General features: G+C 42.5%; 1 protein-coding gene across 6 annotated transcripts in view; it reads left to right on the forward strand.

Moving 5' to 3' along the window:
- Nucleotides 1-22,537, forward strand: part of LOC144050774 (SH3 and multiple ankyrin repeat domains protein 2-like) — a 280,805-nt gene that overhangs the window by 222,127 nt on the left and 36,141 nt on the right. The window lies entirely within an intron of this gene.

Consider the following 22,537-nt stretch of genomic DNA (forward strand, 5'->3'; position numbering starts at 1 on the left):
TCCAGTCAGATAACATGTTGCAAATTGTAAATTCTCACATACAGTCCAGTTGTCCTGAAAATTTTTGATCAATATCTAATGATTGTATATGATCTGATTGTTGCATTAAAAAAAATATTATATCAACATATCAACCATAATTCTTCTACTCATTCTACTCTTTTGTTTAAAGCACTCTTTTTTTTACATTCCACTTTTTATTGATTCCACTTTATTACAAAAGTCACATTTCCAGTTTTTGTATTTATCAATAATAAAAAGTGTTTGCCCTGCTGTCCAGGCATATTAATCTTGTACTCAGCTTTTAAAGGATGGTTCTGAGATTTTTAAGTTGTCCTAGCTTAAGTACACTTTTAGTTAAGTCAAGGCAATAATGTCTGTTCAGAATCAACATATAATTGAGTTAAGACCACCTAATTCCAATAAGTTATGAATTGATTATGTGTTTGCCTATTGGTCCCTTTTTGTAGTTTTGCCAATTTTAACTATTAATGTTCTCATACTTGTTCAAATAAACACTGATTGTAAGCCATTCAATTGTGGATTTCATTTTAGATCAAATGCAATGAATATTGTCGGAGGGTGTGGTAAAATATTTTAGAGTTGATACACTATTCTTAGCAGCCAAATTTGATGTCTGTTTTATTGGTTTACCTGTCAAGTAAACACACAAGATTCTGAATACTTGAGGTAGTTACTTAAACGGGTTTTTGTCCCTAGGTTCTCCTTAAAGTTGATTGAATAATTCATTTTCTATATCCCTTATCCTCTTCAAGACCACGGGGAGCTGCAGCTTATCCTAGCTGATCTCAAGGGAAGGGTGGACTGCACCCTGGACTGGTCACGAGTCAATCACAGTGCACATAAAGAGACAGACAACCATTCACATTCAAATTCACAACTGAACTGAGTGGCAAGCAACTGCACCCACGCAGTCTGCATACAAGTCATGTGAGGGAACCACTACAACATCCGTGACTCCCTTAACAGTTGTGAAGTATCTTAACACATTGGAACATAAATTATCGTTGATTAACAACATAACATGTTTTTGTGGAGCTGACTGAAGTGATTGATATACTGGATGGACACTTGCTACTAAACAGATTAAAATAGCATCCAAGTAACATGTTTAAGTTTGCATTACCGTTGACCAACTTTCTTAGGTCTATTTGAACTCTAGTCGGCTTATTATTGCCTTGTTGTTTAAGCCTGATTGTGACTTCACTTCAGTGTGATGCTGAGAGTCGGAGGTGGCTGAAAAACACCAGAACAAAGACCGGGACTACTGGAAATTCCTGACTTCTACACCTTGTATCTTTCCCAAGTTGTTTTATCAGGTTAGTTTGCACAGTATAATCTTATCGGTTCTTTTGTTCTTTTAATCTTTTGGTTTGGCGTGCGTATGTCCGCATTCGGTAGATGAGCACTCAGTGACTCAAAACGCTTTTGTGCTCAAAATTTCCTCTTAGGTGCTTGTAATTGTGGCACAAATATAGTACCGTACTGTAGCCTTTGCCTACAGCGCACAGAATGCCAGGGTTGGGGTTTTCTTCCTGATTACCGCCTAACCCAGTCTGCAACCTGTGGACCTGAAGCCAAATGTGGCTCTTTGGTTCCTCTCTTGTGGATCCCTCTGGATCTATAAAAAAAAAAGAAATATGATTAATTAAATAAAAAAAAATTAAAAAAAAGTCAGAATGCAAATTTACAAGTTATCAGAAAATGAAACACAAAAGGTAGGTGAAAAAGTTGAACATGACCACTTTCAGTACACAAAATTGCACCCCAAAAGAATCAGAAAATGTCATCACAATGTTCAAAAGTTTTGCGGATCCAGACAGATTGACAGGAAAGGTTGCTGACCCCTAACTTCACATGCCCCACCCTGATCTGATATTGATGTGTTTACATGTGTGAATGAGCCTTAATCTCTTCAAATAAATGTACAGTAGTGGGATCTCATGAAGGGCGCTTGAGAGGAGTTCAATTTTAACAGACTGACTGTTATTTACTCAATATTAACGCAATACTAATGTCTACTCTCACAGATCTGTATGAACACACTGAAGTCCAAAAGACACCAAAATTCACATGACTGAGAAAGGCGGACAGGGGAGGGGGAAGGGACGGGGGAAGGAGACGACAAAAAGGGCAAGGGGCAGCGGCAGGGCCGCAGAGAAAGGGGGAGAGGAGAAAGAAGGGTGACGAGGGAGAAGGGACAAGGAGGGGGAGGGGAGAGGGAACCACGGGGCACCCCGGCGGCCCGCAGGGCCCGAACCGCGTCGCCGGGCCCGGACAACAGGGAGAGCCCCGCAACGCAGCACCCCCAAGAGACCCAGGGAACGGCCAAGACGCAACCGCCACCCAGCAGCCAACAGAGGGGCAGAGCCGCCCACGCCCAGTCAGGGGGGGACAGCACCTATAGAATTAACCCACTGGCATGCAGTGAATCCGAATATTAACCCTTAGTGCCCATTGGAGGTGAATCTTGAGGAGTTGGTGATTAAGGTGTCATTTGATGTAGTCTGCTCGATCCTGCTGGCAGCAACTGGGTTCCTGACTATAAAAACACAATCATTAGTTACAAATTGCCAAATACAGAAACAGCAATGTAAGTTATCGCGATGTGGTGGCTCTCGCTAATAGGCAGAATGAAGTAACCAGATTTAGGTTAAAAGATTCTAAATACGTAGACCATGTTTCTATAAATTTTGATATTTGTTTTTTATTTGAGGCAGATATTTTTTCCATTAAAATGTGATTTATGAGGAGGTTAGACCATTGGTCGATATTCAGAGTTTGTTTATTTTTCCAGTAAACAATTTTTTTTTTTTTTGCGATAGTAAGGGCTACAAGTGTAGATGGAAATTGTTTATGTGGTAAGTCAGTTGTTGTTAGGTCACCTAGCAAACACAAGTATGGAGATAAAGGTATCCTACAGTCCAAGATAGCGGAAAGTTTTTCTAAGACTTTAGTCCAGAAATACATAACCAGAGTGCATAACCATAAAGCATGAAAATAAGTGTCTGTAGTGTTTTGTAAACACTGGAGACAAATGTCGGAGTCTGAGAGTCCCATTTTCTTCATCATATATTGAGTAATGTATGTTCTATGAATAATTTTATATTGGATAAGTTGTCCAAGTCTAAGTCCCACAGTCAGATTCCGGAGCTATAGACAAGTCTGTCTCCCATTTCGAGATGGGTAAAGACATTTTATCAGTATATGAAAGTAACTCATATATTTTTGAGAGGTTTTTTGTCTTCCTATAAATAATGAATTTATCGGTGCAGCACATATAAAGAGCAACATGCCTGAACCCGCTATGCTCAGAGAGCTGCTGTTTATTTTTAAATCAAGCCCACTGTTGAAATGCGGCATGAGACCAAAACCTTTTAAGTTGGCTTCACAGGGAGGAAAAGCAAATGGGTAGTGACATTCGGCGAAGACGCCCATTGACAAAAAACAGAATCCAATGAATTCCTGATTAACGGTGACTTGTTATTATGATCCACCTCTTCAAACAGTGATCAAAACCTCAGCACCACTCCCACCTCCAGCAATATCACACAGCAACTGTTGCTTAGCAACCACGAGCATGCCATGCGTCACTGTGGACACACTGATAATGCAGCTTTTAAGAGTAAAGCCTCGCTGAAACGCTGCAGACGCAGAGTTGGAAGTCTGTTTTGCATCTGAGTTGACAGCATTAAAAAGAATGAGCTTGGTAGAAGTGGGTTGAGGGCTGGAAGATTGATGAATCGACATACAAAGGAGTTGATATATTGTTTTGGATCATGGGAGATGACCACGCGATAACTTGAAGAAGTCATAGTCCACTCGAGAGCATTTATAATGCCGTAGTGACCAATAAATTGTAGCTTGTGTGCTAATGTATGTTACAATATCCATGTGGTTAGAAGTGGCATTTATACACAGTGCAAGGTCCAATGAGGAACACAATCTGTGCTGTGGCATGGGTGAACTTCTAATTTGTTATGGAAACATTTCTAAGGCAATGTTTGAGTGAACATTTTTACAAGGGTAATTTAACCAATACTAGCCAGAGGCTGAACATTGTTTATGAAGTGGGCATGAGACACGCCTATGTACTGTACCAAATCTCCCATACTGGAAAGGTCTGAATATGATGAGTAGGGGTGGGAATCTTTGACTGTCTCTCGATTCGATTCAATTTTGATTATTGGGCCTGCGATTTGATTCTGAATCGATTGTCGATTCAGAACGATTTTTGATTCAGAATGATTTGATGGACGATGATTTCTGCTTCAATTTATAGATGTGCAAAAATCATCATGATCTACTCCAGTCGGACTCGCTAATGTTAATTAGCGCGCTACTCGCGCTAATTAGCATTAGCTACTCACTCAAAAGAACGGCTATTCATAAAAAATGCTTCAGGAATGTATACAGAGAAGCATTTTAACATTACTCACCAGCTTATGCTCTTCCTACGCTGCAAAAAAACAACTTTTATCGGCATAGCCTGATCATGACTTTTTCCTTCTACTCTCTAATGTGGCTACAACTTATCAGTGTAACAGAAAATGCGGAACCACACTGCCCCTAAGTGGTCAAATTGTGTATAACATGAACAGCGCTCCCAATAAAGGCACACACAAACAAGGGCATGACAGTATAAAGAATCAATTTTTTTGGGCACACCCCTAATAATGCGTATTTGATTTGTAGATGTATACATAACTTCCATCCATCTGTACCGCTTTTCCTTGTTAATGTTGCAGGTGAGTTAGAAGGTTTTTGTTGTTTGCTTGTTGTTGCAATTAATTTGCTGTACTTTGTCAGCAGCGCCGTACCCAAGACCTATTCACAAAAAAGCCCAAGACCTATTTTCATAGGTCTTAGGCTTGTTTGTGAATTTGGTAGAAGCTGGGCGTGCCAGCACACTGAGCTGCTGCGCATCCCTAGTTTGGTCACTGAAAAAAAAAAAAAAGATTTTAGACTTGGTAAAAGCAGGTCTAAACTGTAGTGCAGGTGTTGATTTTAGTGTATGTGATCCAGGCAAAGGAAGACCGGTTCAGCGACGTGTGTAGTGGATGTCATCGTATTTCATTCATAAATATGACAACAGCGTGCGACAATGCCTCTGAATCATTGTCCAAATTGATTCATTCAAAATCCATACCTCCATTTCTTAGACCACCTTTCCTCATTGGTGTCATGTGTGAGCTGGGGACTGTCTGCTGGTCTAGTGTGGTGAAGCTCGAACTGAAATGGTCTGAATTATGTATTGTTATCAGCCGAATACACATTTATTGATGTAGTTGTAAAAAACTTTGTGTTGTGGCTAGATTCCTAATAAGCTTGTTGCTCTTCCCCTGTTCTCTTCTTTCCTCTCTATTTTATTGGAGAGATCAGAGGACCTGAAACCTCAGCTACCACACCAGTTTATAAATGTGTCATTATAGTTGATGCATTTATTGGTGCGATTAGAATTGATTTGTCGGATTAGGTATCCGTAGATGCAGTAGAAAAACATGCTTTTAATTAAAGTGGATTAAAAATCAGATGAGTTTGCGGCTGACCACTTTCAGAAAAATGGGCAGGTTGATGCTTAACTCTTTGACTGCCAGACGTTTTCAGAAAAGGGATGCCGTCAGTGCCAGCCGATTTAAGCATTTTGACTGATCTTTCAAGGTCCACAGAAAATTTTGTGTTTGGACTATGGAAACACACATACTACCAAATTAAAGATTGGACTCTCATCTTTCATCAGAAAAAGTTTGTTTCTACCTTATTCCGTTTTTCAGTAATCAACAATAGAAAATGGTTAGTTTCACCCAAATTTTCAAAGTTTTCACCAAAAAACGGAGAAATCAAGCTTTTTGTGAAATGATATTATTTCATGCACTCTAGTGAATTTGAGACCTTTTTTTTCCATGAATGTTGCCACAAACACCTAAACAGTGCTTTACTTCTGTAAAACACTACCGCCAACAATGAAAAAGTGTTTTTTGATGCAAAATACGTTTATTTACATTCAACAGTGTAACAATGTGACAAAACAATTTGGCAAACTATTTACAAATGTGTGCAACCGTGGTACTATTTACAATTATGTGGATGTTTCAAATACAGTTTTTCTTTTTGTAACACTCCCCTGCGTGCAAGGCGACGCAGCAGGATTTGCACAACAGATTAGCTTCACTGCGATGGCCCCTTAGTGTGCAGACGCTACACTTTCTTGGTGGCTTTAGCAAGTATATACTGCAGTGTGTGTTTGGCCATGTTGCCATCAAGTCTACTCTCAGGATCATGATACGGTGACGTTACGGTGACGTTACGGTGGTGTTACGTCTGGCTTCCTCATTGTCCTTCAGTTCCTATACCGGGTGGTTGATCCATCTTATCCGCTCCATTCATGGTGGCATCGTAGTCCATAACCAGTGTCTTCTCCGTGATCAGACTGTACCCACTCCTCCGATGAATATGAATTGGACTCGGGACACTCTTCGTCGTCCTATTGAACGTCTGCCTGAGCGTGTTGTGCTCCGCGTTTTCCGGCGTTAGCATCGCTAGACGGTGAGGCTTTATGACGTGATCATAGCCGCCGCGTCAACGCTTCCAACTTCGGCGTCAACCTCGGAGTCACCATCATCATCATCGTCGTCATCAATGTGCTCTTTAGCATTGGTCGATGCTTTTCGTCTGAAAAAAATGCTCAAGCGTGAGCTGCTTGCAACCGGTCGCCATTATGGCTTCCTCAGCCATTGTCCCCTCAACACTCTAGCTCCGCCTCACGTCTTCTACTGACGCCTACCCAATCTTGTCCAAAGAGAGTCATCGCTGCCATCTAGGGGCCAAAAATAGGCATTATACTAACTAGATCTGCTTGATACTTTCAGCACAGCTGGCCAAGGCTTTCCTCCACCCGTTCCCCCCCCCCCCAAAAAAAAAAAAACTTGGTGAACGTCTTTTAACGTCTTTGGCGCTCCTCCGTAGGTTTTTACTAAACGTCATTTAACGTTTTTGGCAGTAAAAGAGTTAATGTTGTGGAACTTTAGTGATGATAATAATGACTTTAGTTCCTCCTGGTTCAAATGACTGAATGTTGCATTTTTTTTACTACTGTGTGTGTGTGTGTGTGTGTGTGTGTGTGTGTGCGTGTGTGTGTGTGTGTGTGCGTGTGCGTGTGTGCGTGTATGTGTCTGTGTCTGTGTGCGTGCGTGCGTGCGTGTATTGATTAGACTAAATGTTCAACTATAAAGTTGCTGTGTTGTAATGCTGTCTCATAGTCACTGGTTTATGGCCTCCAGCCTTCATCTGTCACAGTTGTTGTATACAATAATCACTTTTATCCTCTCAATGGCACAAACGCAAATCTCTAACTGTGACCTATCCTATATATACTGGCCTATCCGAGCGAGATGACCCGTAAGTACTTGGAGGATAGGTTGTTTGAATTCTAAAAATGCTTAGGAAAGGTGCCTGGATGCAACATTTAGCAAACGTTACCTCTGACCAACCTTTATGGAAGAAAATGAGTTATATTATCCATAAGCCTTTACGTCTGTAATATTAAAGTTCTCATAGTATGGGGTTTTTAGTGGGGTTTTCTATCAATAATATGCATCCCCGGCCTGTCTACAATCCAACCAGGCATGAAAAAAAGTCAGTCCGCGACTTCTTTAGCTTTCTCCTCCTTTCTAAAATGTGTGCTTCAAACGGGCAGATTAAACTTCCGTGACTTAGTGACGTCAAAAAGACACGGAAGTGCACTCGACCCAGCCCCCTCGGGTTAGTGGCACCACCTCTGGTAAAGGTTTGTCACGCCCACTGAAATTCAAGAAGCTGGCTGCTTCTTTCTTTTTCTCTTTTTCTGCTCGCAAGTGCTCTGTGGAGAGGGGAAACAATTATCAGGAAAAAGTGGTTGCTTCCTTCATCGCAAATCTCTGAGAAGACAGTGGATTCATTTTAGTTTTGAAGAACGTGTACCGACATAATTTCTCAAAGGACTGTTTTGTTAGTGAAAGCCTGTTCAGAGCTGGATTTGCAACATGTTTAAACATAATGGATCGTCCCAACAGTGTGACAGGACTGCAAACGGGAAAGATGTAAGTTTAACATATTTGATTTAGCCTTCCTTCCTATCCTTTCTAATAAGAGATGTGCACCTTCTACCATATTACTAGTGTATTTTTAGTGCCTAAAGTGGGAGCTACATTTGTCGTGTGGAGGTTGTTGGGTTACAAGTGGTCAGATATGCTAAAGCAGACGGTGGTTTGATAATATGAAGCGGTTACATATTATTTTGTCAAGATACAATCCGCGGTGGTTTATTTGCCACCTAGTTGACATGACTTTGTGATGCTAACCGGCCGGTAAGTGGTCTCGACGAGACGGCTTGCACGTTGCGACTGCGCAGTGGCCTAAATGTGCACATTTGTGTTATTCGCAACCGCTTGTAAATGTCTACAATCATTCACGGCAAATCAGAGACATTCGCGGCAGAATAACGTTAACGGGAGATTTGCAGTTTATGGCAAAATAACCATTGCCTAAACAATCACAAACTAACGCTACAACATAGTTTCTGTAGTAACGTTATGATACTTTTTCTTATGTTAAAACGTTATGCCACATTTCCACATATTAAAATAGTTCTCAAATGTGTAAAAGACATGTCTGTATTTTTCTTTCCTTCTGCTCCCATGGCCAGTCGGTTCCATTCACAACATTAGGACATGGCTACCATGACCGAAATCACTGCCCCTTCGAGAGAGAACGGTATAGCCTAGGCGTGGCCTGGTGCAGCTTTTTACATAAAAGTGACACACCCCTAAAACAGGCTGTTTTGAACAGAGCGTTATTTAGCTGATTTAGGGACAGCAAAAATATTAGATCCAAAGTCAATTTTGACAAATGCATGTCACAGACATGTCTTTTACACATTTAAGAACTATTTTAGTATGTTGAAAAGTTGAATAATATGAGATCTTTAAAAGCAGCAGTGTGTATGGTTATAGTTTTTGTTCAGACACTTGGACACAAAAAAATTGTGAGCATTGAACTGTTAGGGCTGGGCATTAAATCGAATGAATTTGATTTATCGTCATTTTAAAAATCGAATCTTGGAAAATTTGCTAAATTGTGAAATTTGTAGAAAATTTGCTAAATTGTGAAATCAAGTTTTGTCCCCTAGATTATTAAAAGCTGTTCTTTTGTAGTTTTACAGAATGCTGGATTGGGTGGTTTACAAGCCATGTTTACAATAGCAAAAAACATTATTGTAATTTTACACTTATTTTGCACTGACAGTTTGCCTTGTTTTTTCCAATTCACACACGTCCTCACCACGCACACACACACACACACACGCACACACACACAAACCAACACACACGCAGAGCTAATGGTGGCTAACTGTAGGTAACTGCAGCTCCGAAACGAGCGCACCGTACCATACTTGGCACATGCATGCTAAAAACAATTGGTAGCATGTATGCTAAAATACGGTAACAAGCATTCCACCATGTGTTTTAAAATGGCAACTGGAGTAAAATAGTGAGTTCAGTTGTGCTTTATAATTCAACTATTTAACTCACGATTCTCTTGTTATTCGTTGCTGTGCACTTTAACAGGCATTCACAATCCATTCACACACCACGGTGCGGTCGGTGCGGCCTCCCAGTTTGTTTTGGTGGATCGCTCTAATGCTTCTCCAACGGTTGGATCCTCCCAGAATGATGGCAAGCCCCGACGTTTTCTTGCTTCCTCACCTTTCGAACCATGGATTTATTGAGGTGGAATTATCTCACGGCTGCTGTATTTCCATGTAACACGTAACTGATAGATTTCAGTTTAAATTGTGCCTTGTAAGCATGTCTCGACTTTAAGCTGAAGCCATTTACGGAGTTCCAACGGAGTTCACATTGTCTCCGCGGATCGCTTATAATTATAAAGCTACACATCGCTAAATGGGTGGGGGTCCAAACGTCTGGCGTTTCATTTGATCTCTTTTTATTCACTTTCTCGTTCCATCTCCGCATTCGAATACATACAGTGACAACTCTCTTCTGCCTTTGTCGCCGCCGCCGCAAGTCCCAACACAGGCCATCAGCCAATCAAGAACGAGCATGAACAAGACCACCAATCAGAAGCGTGCGTTGGTGCAGCAACATTAGCCCCGAAGCATTGCTGGAAGGAAAACGTCTCCGGAACTCGGTGCACACATAAGACCAATTTAAGTGCGCTTTATAGTTTTAAAACACGCGAAATTTTCATGAAAACTTCTTGGGCGGCGGCCAGTTTACTTGGGCGGCTCGCCCAAGTATTAACATGGTGTGGCATGTTAGCATGTTAGCTAATTAGCATGACATAATGCATAAAGTAATTTCAAACATAGTGGTTTTAACGCCACATGTAACAAATATAACCACATATAACCTTGTGGCGTACAGGCAGTTTAGGAGTTCCTGCTGAACTTGTATCAATGACAATTGCCTTTAGCCAACAGAGAGTGCTCTCTCCTCTCCTGAAAATCTGGAAGGCGTTCTCGCGCTCAAAGCCCCGCCCCCAACCACAACCTCGCCCCCCACGTTAAAACACTGTCAATAAATTGAAACTGAAGAAGAAAGCAAGCTGTGGGTCCCGTTTCATCCTCTGAGGTTTTTCCACCTCCTCCAATATTAACGCTGATCCACGTCCTCCTGCGATTCTTGTGCGACTTCAGTTTTGGTAATCAGAGAAGTCTGCAAATTAGGGTATAGAAAAGTATGGAATTTTGACATTTCTAAATGTGTAGGAACCCTGTATTCAGGAAACACAGAACCGAGAAGTCATCCAGTATTTATGTCATCCAGGAGATGACATACTATCTATCTACTATTCATCGAGTATCTATTTCAGGGCTCTAAATTAACACCCGCCAACCCGCCGAATACGGGTTAAAATAAATTTTGGCGGGTGGTCATAAATATTTACTAGCCAATGCTAATGCAAGAGGCATAGACCTTTTTCACAAAACCCGGATGTTAAGTGATCGTTGTGCGCATCAACTTCCGGTGTTGCGCGACTGCACAATGCCGCAAGCAAAAAATAAAAAGACTATCGCACTGGGATGCTCTTTTTGCGTTTTAAACTTTATTAAAGCATTAAAGCTTTCATTTCATTCGTTTCCCTGTGACACGGAACTAAAACACAGGTGGATTCGAGCGACTCGGCGGGATTAAGGATCATACTTTATCATCAGGAAAGGGCAGCATGCAAGTCTACAGTAGCATTTCACCTTTGAGGATTTTGTGTTGGGGCTAAAGTGTTAGATGCTCGAAACCAAAGGCTGTTCCAAGCCTTTTCCCTTGGATTAACTTTATGAGGGAATCTGTGTTTTTGATCAATGGGATGCTGTTGCAACCAAACCAGCCCTCACCGGAAACGTGGTCATTACATACTGGGAATATGACACACGTACAAAAACACAAACACACATCACACGCTGTCATCATCATTGAAAACAGACTATAATACTTAAATAAGGTCTTCTACATCTTTACTATGAATTAGGCCAACAGAGTTAGCGGTTACCTTTGTACCTTATGAGAGACTGTGACGGAGGGTAGGGGGAGCTCGTACGTGGCTTAATTTCAGAAAACTACGACCAATCATAAACAAACCGATCACATTGCTATTTTAAGAGACTGATGAAGGCCTAAGTTAAAGTCGTATGTCCAGTTCAACCTGTGAAAATATAAAAACAATCAACATAGAATGTTGGATTAAATTGGCATTCAGCCTTCCTACCCCTCACGCTCACTATAAAAATCTTAACGTGTTAACTACAACCAATCGCTGCCAAAATTGACATGCACAGCTCTAATTTGCCATAGACATACCGTTGTTACTTTATGTTTAGGGGATTCAAAAAGAAAAAAAAATCTGAGATAATTTACACTGGGAAAAAAAAGTAATTGGCTGTTGGGAATTGTGTTTGGCTAGTAACTTTAGAGAGTCACCAGCCACGTACGCTGGTCATCGAAAAAGTTAATTTAGAGCCCTGATCTAATTGATCCTAATATATTGTTTGACTTCATTTTCCAATTTTCCAATGAGGGGTTTTTGAACATTGTGCATGCTATATCATTAAGCCAATAAGATACATTTGGCAATATAAAATTGGTTTTTTGTCCACAAGTGCTTTGTTAATAAAGCCAAACAATACATGTTCAAAGCAAAATAAAAGCTGTGGTTCCATACAAATAGAAATCCAATTATGAACATGTAAAAGTCAGCTAGCTAGAGACTTATTGTATGTCTGTAATCATGTCAGTTAGGAAGAGTGGAGTCAAATTTGTTTGAAACAGTGCTTTCCTTCCACTACTTTCCAAAGTGATCCTGTATTCCAACAAAGTTAAAAAAGTTGGCATAAAATCTGTACCGCTTATCCTCACTAGGGTCTTGTGAGCTGGACCCTAATCCAGCTGACTTTTGGCGAGCGGTACAGTACACCTTGATCATATGACCAGACAATAACAGACCATTAACATTTCATTGCTTATTGTTTAGATGCTCATTTGGTAGAATTTTACTCAGTTCCAAACATGGAAAATGGAAACCAGTGAAACCTCTTGGTCTGACGATGAAATCACATTATAGTCTTCCTTTTGGAATGAGGCTTAAGTGACTACTTCCAGTAAAGCTTGATTTTCAGTGACAATGCCACGAGTGAGCACCGGTGGGCATCAGCAGTAAAGTTACAACAGACCATAAAGATGTTGAAGGTCCCAGTCTCTGGTCATAAAAGAGATTGCAGTGGATAGTGAAACCAGGAGAAGCAGTTTGGACATTAAATGAAGAAGCTCCGAGTAGTGTTGCCACTTCTCTGCATCCAAAGGAGCTGATGACACATCCAATTGGAAGAAGATTTAGAACACATGAGGGAACTCATAACACACCCAGATTGGGAAGGCCTCGGGTTGCCACTTGATCACATGATGGGAAATAATTACTGATTAACGGGGAACTTTTATTGTATAGTGGATCAGTTGTTCTAATCTAGAATGTGACCTCAGAGCTCGGTGGTCCCAGGTTATTTTTTACAATAAGTGACATTAATAATTGTGTGACTGCATGAGTGTCTACAATGAAGCCCATTTAGCTTTTAAATCCAGTATGTACAACCTGAGATAGTCGAATCCACCTTCATAGTCATGTTGAGCATTATTGCTCAGTCATTTCAAACTAGAAGTAAAGTACATCTTTAATTTAGGAGGGATTTGTTGTCCTTAAAGTCACAGCAGTTTCATACAAAGAGGATACAAAAGCATTTTTAGTTTAGTTGCAGAAAGTTTCTTGTGTGACCATGTGAGTTTGTACTGTACGTCTCTGTCTGTAACCATCACTGTTGTATAATAGGGTGGAGGAGTTACATAATCCTAACCCTATGCAAAGTAAATGTGTGTGTGTCTGTGTATAGAAAAGGTCATTGTGAAACAGCTGTTGTGGTGTTTTTAATTAATAAAATCCCTGTCCTGGTCATGTTTGATCCCAATACACTGTATGTGAGATTAAAACCCAAAGAGATTTCACTGTCTTTCTCCGAAATCCTTTTTCATGCCATCTCCTCCCTCTGTCAGTGTCATCATCCTGCACTTTGGCTATCCATGTTATTATAGATATTATTGTATGACAGAGTAGAGAAGGACTGGACTGGAGGGTGTGCGGAGGAGTCCATCAAGCTGGAATTTCCATAGCTAAAATATGAGACTGAGTTCGAGATTATCTCAAATGTGTTTATACTTCATATATCATCAGTGGACATCACAGCTCACAAAACATTTGCCCACTTCTCAAATTCTTTTTGCATCATTTCCCCCATTATAATGTTTTGGATCATCAAACGAATGGCAATACCATGTATACAAATTAAGATAAAGTTTTTAAAGCTACCTGGCTCTGGCCCTGTTGTGAAAAAAGTACTTGCTCCTCAATCTAATAACCGATTGAAATCAAGTGTTTTGTTTAACTGCCAATGTCTTTCACACCTCTATGGAGATATTTTGGCGCACTCTTCCTGAAGGTTATCCCACAGCATTTCTTTCCGATGAGGAGTGGGAGGGTTAGAGAGAGGAAGAAGTGCGAGAAATTTGTGACCGTTTTTTGGTGTTTTTTTCTGATACTTTTTTCATCTTTTTTTGAGATTTTTGTGTAATAGTTTTTTTCTTTATCTTGTAGTGTTTTTTTGTAAAACTTAGTGGTTAGTGTCTGTGTTTTTTTCCGGTGGTGGACCGGCATCGGAAACTGCAGTTAAGCTGTTGCCGGCAGTAGGCTGCTCGGTGGAGAAGGCAGGACTGGCCGTGGGGAAGGTGGTGGGATACAGCAGTATTAAATCTGCGTCCCGAATGAATGGAGCGATCGTTATCTTCCTTGATGACACTAACAAGGTGGGCCAGGTGGTTGAGAGCGGTGTAGTGATTAGCGACACCTTCACACCCGTTCTCCCCCTCGTGAGCCCTGCAAGGAAGGTAACGATCTCGAATGCTCCACCGTTCATTAAAAATGAGGTGCTCGCTAAAGAACTGTCGAGATTTGGTCAACTCGTTTCACCGATAAAAATGGTGTCTTTGGGCTGCAAGTCACCGCAGCTTAAGTATGTTGTGTGTCACCGGAGACAGGTGCACATGGTGCTTAAAGACACGACGGGCGACCTGAACCTGACATGCACTTTTAAAGTTGATAATTTTCCGTATATGTTGTTTGTTTCTACCGAACACATGAAGTGTTTTGGGTGCGGTGCGGAGGGGCACCTAGTTCTCTCCTGTCCGGAGCGGAGGGCGTCCGCTCCGGACAGGAGCGCCCCCGCCCCCACCCCCCACCCGGGGATGCGGCGGTGGCCGAAGGGGCGCCGCAGCCCACGGAGCAGGCGGATTCGGCGGCGCCGGAGGCTCCGGTGTTGGCCGGCCCGTAGGCTCCGGTCTCCCCGGTGACGGCGGCGGGGTTGGTGGATTCGGTTGATGCGGTGCCGGTGGTGGGTGGGGCCGCGGAGGCCCGCCACTGCCACAAACCGATAACATAATACAGGAATCGATAAATTCTACGACCGTGTGACAATGTTTTTGTGAATGAAAACATGGCTGATGTGGGTGATGAGGCAATGTCTGATGATGACACACTGAAAGTGTCGCAAAAGAGAAAACTTACTGTTCTTGTGAAAGGTATTGTTAAAAATAGAAAAATGACTGAAAGTGAATGTGATTTTACACAGGATGACAACGATGTACCCTACTCTGTCGAAATAATTAAGAGGTTTCTTGAAGATACAAAAGGGGTACGGCAAACCGCCGTATCCGAGCATTTTCCCGATCTCAGGCTTTTTATTAAGTCCGCAAAGCCTCTTTCACGAAGGCTTGGGGAAGTGCTCACCGACCAAGAAATTTATCGGCTCAGAAAGAGCATAGCGAAAGCCAAAGATGAATTGCACAATGATGAAATTGGTGATTAACTCTTTCACTGCCACTGGCGTTTAAAGACGTCAAGTAAAAACCTACGGAGCACTGCCAATGACGTCAAAAGACGTCATCCAATGATTTTTTTTTTTTTTTGAAACGGGTAGAGGAAACCCTTCGGCATGTCTGGTGAAAGTTTCCAGCCTGTCTGTTGTGCCTAATGACTATTTTTGGCCCCTAGAGGGCAGCGATGACTCTCTTTTGACAAGATCGGGTGGGCGTCAGTAGAGGCGGAGCTAGAGCGTCGAGCAGGAGATGAGAATGGAAGAAAAGACCAAAAGCATCGCTGAAAGAGCACATTGTTGACGACGATGATCATCATCGATGATGAAGATGAGGGTGGTGACTCCGTGGTTGGGAAGCATTGACGCGGCAGTAGAAGACGTTAGATGGAGCTAGATGGAGGAGGGAACGGGCAATGGCGAGCGTTTGCAAGCAGCTCTACACTTACAAGACGAAAGGCATCGACCAATGCTAAAATAGTACATTGATGACGACGATGATCATCATCGATGATGATGAAGGTGAATCCGAGCTTGACGGCGAAATTGGAACCACTGACGCGGCGGCTATGACGGTGTCGTAACGCGGAGCGCAACCGAGCACGCACAGGCGGACGTTCGATCGGACGACGGAGAGTGCCCCGAGTCCAATGCATATTCATCGGAGGAAGTGTGTACAGTCTGCTACTTGCTTTTTATTCCCCGGAAAAAAAGCCCGTCAAGAAAGTGTAACGTTTGCACGCAAAACGGACCAATGCAAAAGTGAAAGTAAACTGTTGTGCGAGTCCTGGCGTCTCCTTGCACGCAGGAGAGCGTTACAAAAGGAAAAACTGTATTTGAAACATCCACATAATTGTAAGTAGTACCACAGTTGCACACATTTGTAAATAGTTTGCGAAATTGTTTTGTCAAATTGTTACACTGTTGAATGGAAATAAACGTATTTTGCAATCAAAAAACACTTTTTCATTGTTGGTGAAAGCGTTTTACAGAAGTAAAGCACTATTTAGGTGTTTGTGGCATCATTCATGGACAAAAAGAAGTGTACAATTCACTAGAGTGCATGAAATAACATCGTTTCACAAAAAGCTCTTTTTCTCCATTTTTTGTTTCAAAACAGAGAATTTCGGTGAAAGTAACCATTTTCTATTGTTGATTACTGAAGAACGGAATAAGGTAGAAACAAACTTTTTTTTCTGATGAAAGCTGAGAGTCCAATCTTTCATTTGTTAGTATGTGTGTTTCCATAGTCCAAACACAACATTTTCTGTGGACCTTGAAAGATCACTCAAAATGCTTAAATCGGCTGGCAGTGGGGACAACCCGTATCTGAAAACGTCTGGCAGTGAAAGAGTTAATCTCCTTTTATTGTTTTTTTTTTGTCATTGCTGTGTTGTCCTAATGGGTCGCTATTTATTTTCCCATTTATGTGTGGTTTTAATATGGGAACTCTGAACGTGAATGGTGCCCGGGCTGATTTCAAAAGAGCTGCTCTTTTTAAGATGATGGAATTGAATGGACTGAATGTGTTGTTTCTTCAAGAAACGCACAGCACTGACAACAATGTCTGTGAATGGAAAATAGATTTTAAGGGGGAAGCAATTCTGAGCTATGGTTCCAGTGCCAGTGGTGGAGTTGGGATTTTATTAGCTCAGAATTTTTTGACGGCTTCCTTTAGTGTAGAGGAAATTATTCCAGGTTTTTTGCTGAAAGTTATAGCTTTCTATGAAAATGTTAAGTTAGTATTTTTAAACGCCTATGCTCCAACCAGAGGGTTGGAGAGGATCACGTTTTTGGATAAATTAGGTGATGCTCTTAAAGCGTGTCGTGGTGATTTCGTGTTTTTAGGCGGTGATTTTAATTGCACTGAAAATCCCGCTTTGGACAGGAATCATCCTGAGCCACACCCTGGGTCGTCTCACAGACTCAGACAGCTCATTAAAGACCATGAGCTGTCTGACCTATGGAGAGTTTTTCATCATGACACACGACAGTACACATGGAGCCATAGGTATGAGAATTATTTATCCCTCGCCAGACTTGATCGCTTTTACTGTTTTAGTCACCTTTTAAATATTTTTAAAAGGTGCTCGATTCGGCCTGTTGGTTTTAGCGATCATTTTCTTGTTTCTTGTTCCGTTTTTATTCAGAACATTCGCTTACGTAGCGCCTATTGGCATTTTAACACAGCTCTTTTGAATAATCAGGCTTTTAAAACAGCTTTTAAGTTTTTTGGGTTATCCCACAGAGAGAGCAGACCCAGTTTTCCCACCATCCAGCAATGGTGGGATTACGGAAAAACTCAAACCAGACAACTGTGCCAGAACTTCACTCGCTTTGCCACGGGTGAGTTGACCCGGACTGTAAGGGGTCTGGAGAGACAAGTAGAGGAGTTACAGTCTGTAGCTGCTTCTACGGGAAATCGAGGAGTTTTAGACTCCCTCAAGTCCAAACAGTCGGCGCTGGCCAGCCTGCTCGGGGTTTCTGCACAGGGGGCGCTGGTCAGGTCGCGTTTTATGAACATCTCGCAGATGGATGCCCCCTCTCAGTTTTTCTTTGGGCTTGAGAAGAAAAATGGACAAAGGAAGATCATTCATTGCCTACGCACGGGTAGCCGTTCCGAAGTCTCAGATTCTTCTGGGATCAGGAAATATGCTGCCCGTTTCTACAGAGACCTTTATAGGAATGAGTGGTCAAGTAATCCAGAGGCACACGGCAACTTTTTAAGCGGTCTCCCTCAGGTGAGCCAGGAGCAAACCCCTCAGTTGGCGGCACCAGTGAGGCTCGAGGAGCTGGAAGCTGCCCTGGGGAGCCTGCAGTGTGGCAGGGCTCCTGGCATTGATGGCCTTTCGGTGGACTTTTACAAGTCCTTGTGGCCGGTTGTCGGACCAGACTTGCTTGCCGTGATTAACGACAGCATCAAAAATGGGAAGCTCCCGTTGAGCTGCAGGAGGGCCATCATCACCCTGCTACCAAAGAAGGGAGACCTGCAGGACATTAAGAACTGGAGGCCTGTGTCCTTGCTGTGCTTGGATTACAAGATCTTCTCCAAAGCGCTGGCCCTTAGGCTGCGATGGGTGATGTCGTCCATCATCCACCCTGATCAAACCTATTGCGTGCCGGGCAGGCTCATCAGTGATAATATGAATCTAATTCGGGATTATTTGGAACTCTGCAATTCCTTGGCTATTGGGACTGGCCTCATTTCCATAGACCAGGAAAAGGCTTTTGATAGGGTTGAACATCAGTACCTGTGGCAAACCATGGGAGCCTTTGGTTTCAGCCCTGATTTTATAGCCATGATCCGGGTGTTTTATTGCGATATTGAGAGCGTTCTTAAAATAAATGGTGGTCTGAGTGCCCCGTTCGACGTCCGGAGGGAGGTGAGGCAGGGCTGCTCTCTCTCTGGGATGCTGTATTCTCTGTCCATAGAGCCTCTGCTCCACAAGTTAAGGGAAAATTTAAACGGTGTGCACATCCCCCAGTGTTGCATGTCTTTCAAATTATCTGCCTATGCTGATGATGTAGTGGTTTTAACTAAGTCACAAGAGGACATTGACATTTTAAAAAAAGTTGTGACAGAGTTTGGTTTTATTTCATCTTCGCGTGTGAACTGGGGGAAGAGCGAGGCTCTCATGGTGGGAGAGAGGCTGAAGGACAAGCTCAAATTGCCGGGCGAACTGGAATGGAAAATTGGGGGTTTTAAATATTTGGGCATCTTTTTGGGAGATGAGACCTACAAAAAGAAAAACTGGGAAAATGTGTTGGAGACGGTGAGGGTGAGGTTAAAACGGTGGAAATGGTTACTGCCAAAAATGTCCTACAGGGGCAGAACCCTCATAGTCAACAACTTGGTTTCGTCTTCCTTGTGGCACAAACTAATGGTCTTGGACCCTCCAGCCTCTCTCCTAGAAGAGTTACAGCGCATTTTAATTGATTTCTTTTGGGGGGGCAGGAGGCACTGGGTTCCACAGAGAATCCTTTTCCTCCCTAAAGAAGAGGGGGGGCAGGGCTTGGTGCATTTGGCCAGCAGGGGCGCTGCTTTTAGACTCCAGTTTGTGCAAAGGCTCCTGACTGGCCCCAAGGATGTTCTGTGGAGACCATTAGCCCGATGCACTCTGCAGCGTTTAGGTTTATGTGGGCTGGATTTTAGTTTGTTTTTAATGGACTTGTCTCGCATGAGCACAGTTTCTCTGCCTTGTTTTTATCGGAGTGTTTTTAAAGTCTGGAACTTCCTGAAAAAACAGCGGGCGGAGCAGGCCGACTCACTGTACTGGCTCATGCAGGAACCTGTCCTCCAGGGAACCCTGCTGGACTACCCTAGCTGGGGGGGAGCGACTCTGTCCAAGACCCTTCAAGCTGCAGGGGTCGCAACGCTTGGCAGAGTGGTGGAGCTGACCGGTCCCAGTCTCGAGGACCCCGCTCCGCTGGCCTCCATTCTGGGGCTACATTCCGTGAGGGTCGTTACACAGCTGCTGAACCACTGGAAAAGTAGACTGGCTGGACATGAGCGCTCCCTCCTCAGTCTGTATGGCAGTGGTTCCCTAACTCCGAACCCAGAGGACGGCTTCCCCCACATCGGCCTGCTCCCAGACTTGGGTGACTGCGGCGGCCCCCTGCTGGAGAACATTCCAGCAGTTTCTTTGGGAGCCGCGCCCGGAAAACAATTTTACTGAACAATGGTTAAGACCTTGCATAAAAACAAACTTACCGGACGATTGGACACTCCATGGAGGAGAGTTATGGACGAAAAACTGAAGCCAGCTTGGGGCACTTTATACAAGGCCCCAGTGGTCAAAAAACATGGCGACGTTCAGTGGCGGATCCTTCAGGGCATCGTGGCCGTGAACTCCTTTGTCTCCGCGATAAATCCGGCCGTGGCGGACACCTGCCCCTTTTGTGGACACAGGGAAACAGTCTTTCATTGTTTTTATCAGTGCGAGCGTTTGCATTCGGTTTTTGATTTGGTTGGTAGGCTTTTTACCCAATGCAATGTAGTTTTTTACAAGCACTCTTTTATTTATGGTTTTAACCACAAGGGCCAGTTCAAGAGGGAAAGCCGGGTTTTAAACTTTGTTTTGAGCCAGGCCAAGATGGGTGTGTGGTTGTCCCGAAAAAGGAAAGTTGACGATGGGGCAGAAGTTGATCCCACGGTTCTGTGTAAAAAGTTGATAAAGTCCAGACTTTTTATTGATTTTAGTTTTTACAAGAGAGCAGGAGTCTGGAGAGCTTTTGTGACATGTGGACTGTTAACGGGGCACTGTGCGACGTGAATGAAGAGGTGCTGTGTTTTAGCGATGTTCTGCTGTGAAAGCATTTTATTTTTTTATCTATTTATGAAATTGCTCTTGCCGACCTGTGTGTTTAGGAAAAGAATGTAAATAAGAGCGGCAAATAAATGTGTTTTTTCAAAAATCAAAAATCTTCTTATTCTTCTTCTTATTATTATTATTATATTAATTATTATTATTATTATTATTCAAGCCTTTCAGAAGTTGACTAGCTGTTTTGACTGTCTTGGGTGTTTTGCTTTGGTCCTTTATTGTCTCACACACTGTTGGCTGCGGCCTGATGTTTTCAGTATGTAAACTCGATTTACTGAGTGACACAATGTCAGGACGTCAAGCTTTCCTCCATGCTTTGTTACGCCCAGACCTGCTGCCCTCTGTTGTTACTTTGTATTTTTTTTTTCCCATGGATGTAACAATACACCTCATATCAATTTAAACTAATATGCATCAATGCATGCATGTTCACCATAGCTGCTCTCTCACGTATCTGCTGTAAACAAACTGTTTACACAGTCAAAATTCTTACTGTATTTTATATATATATATATATAGTAGAAATTTGGTTTTGGGAGGGGAAATGTATTTTATCAAAAAATAAATACATAAAAATAAAAACACGGAAATATACCTGAAGACGTACCACATTCGAAAACTAAGCGTTGTTTAAATGTTCCCTTCCGTTATTCAAAGTAACCCAAAAAGGAGCCCAATGCAAAAAGAAAGGAAACAGCATGTGCTTCTCCAAGCTGATGAATGCTGTATAACATACTGTAGGTGTCAAACTCCGGTCCTCGAGGGCAGTAGTCCTGCAGGTTTTGGAGGTTTCCCTCTTCCAACACAAGCTGATTCAAATCAGAAGGATCGTTATCAGGCTTATGCAGAGCTTGCTGATGAGCTGATCATATATCAGCTGTGTTAGAGAACGGAAATATCCAAAACCTGCAGGACTGCGGCCCTCCAGGACCAGAGTTTGACACCTATGCTGTATAACATTAAAAATGGGTTGCGTTTTAAGGTGAGCAGATCGCGGGTCTACCTCTTGAAATATACACACACGTAAACTAGGGATAGACCGGTTATCGGCTATGCCGATTATTGCCGCCGAGATTCAGCATTTTGACGAATATTGGCTTCGACCATTTTGCAAAATTATACGGCTGATAATAGAACTGGGAACTCTCTGCACCTTCTGTTTATGTTTGAAGTTAAAACTAAGATAAGATACATTTTATATAGTAAAAACTACAAACTGTAGTTCTAGACTTTATATGAAAGAAAAAGCACTCCAGGGATGGCAACAGTTTGTGATGTTTCAAGTGAGAAGTGTTATGTTGTGTCTCCTCAGCAGAAAACTGTTCATTTGTGCATTATCCTGAATGCGCCATTTAAGTAGCAATGAACCATCGTGCAATGACAACAGGCCTTAGAAGGGAATGTACGATCCCGATGTCACTCCTGTTAGGTTTAGGATCTCAAGGAGGACGAGTGTGCACATACTCAAGACGTCACCACAAACATACACAGCGGAGAAGAGACAGGGCTCAGGATAAAGACACCTGGCAGGATCCAAACCACTGCGATGAATTTACTAACTAATCACTTTATACCCTGTTGACATGACTTTTAGTCATTTATGTGCAAGTATCACCCTGTTTGCACAAATCTGTTATCTGTTATCGCTTATGAGTTTCCTGTCAGAATAGCATTTTTAAAACCCTGTCGCTAAATGATGTGTGGGTGCCTGTGTGTTGATGTTGCA

The sequence above is a fragment of the Vanacampus margaritifer genome, chromosome 4, assembly GCF_051991255.1.
Source record: "Vanacampus margaritifer isolate UIUO_Vmar chromosome 4, RoL_Vmar_1.0, whole genome shotgun sequence".
NCBI lineage: Eukaryota > Metazoa > Chordata > Actinopteri > Syngnathiformes > Syngnathidae > Vanacampus > Vanacampus margaritifer.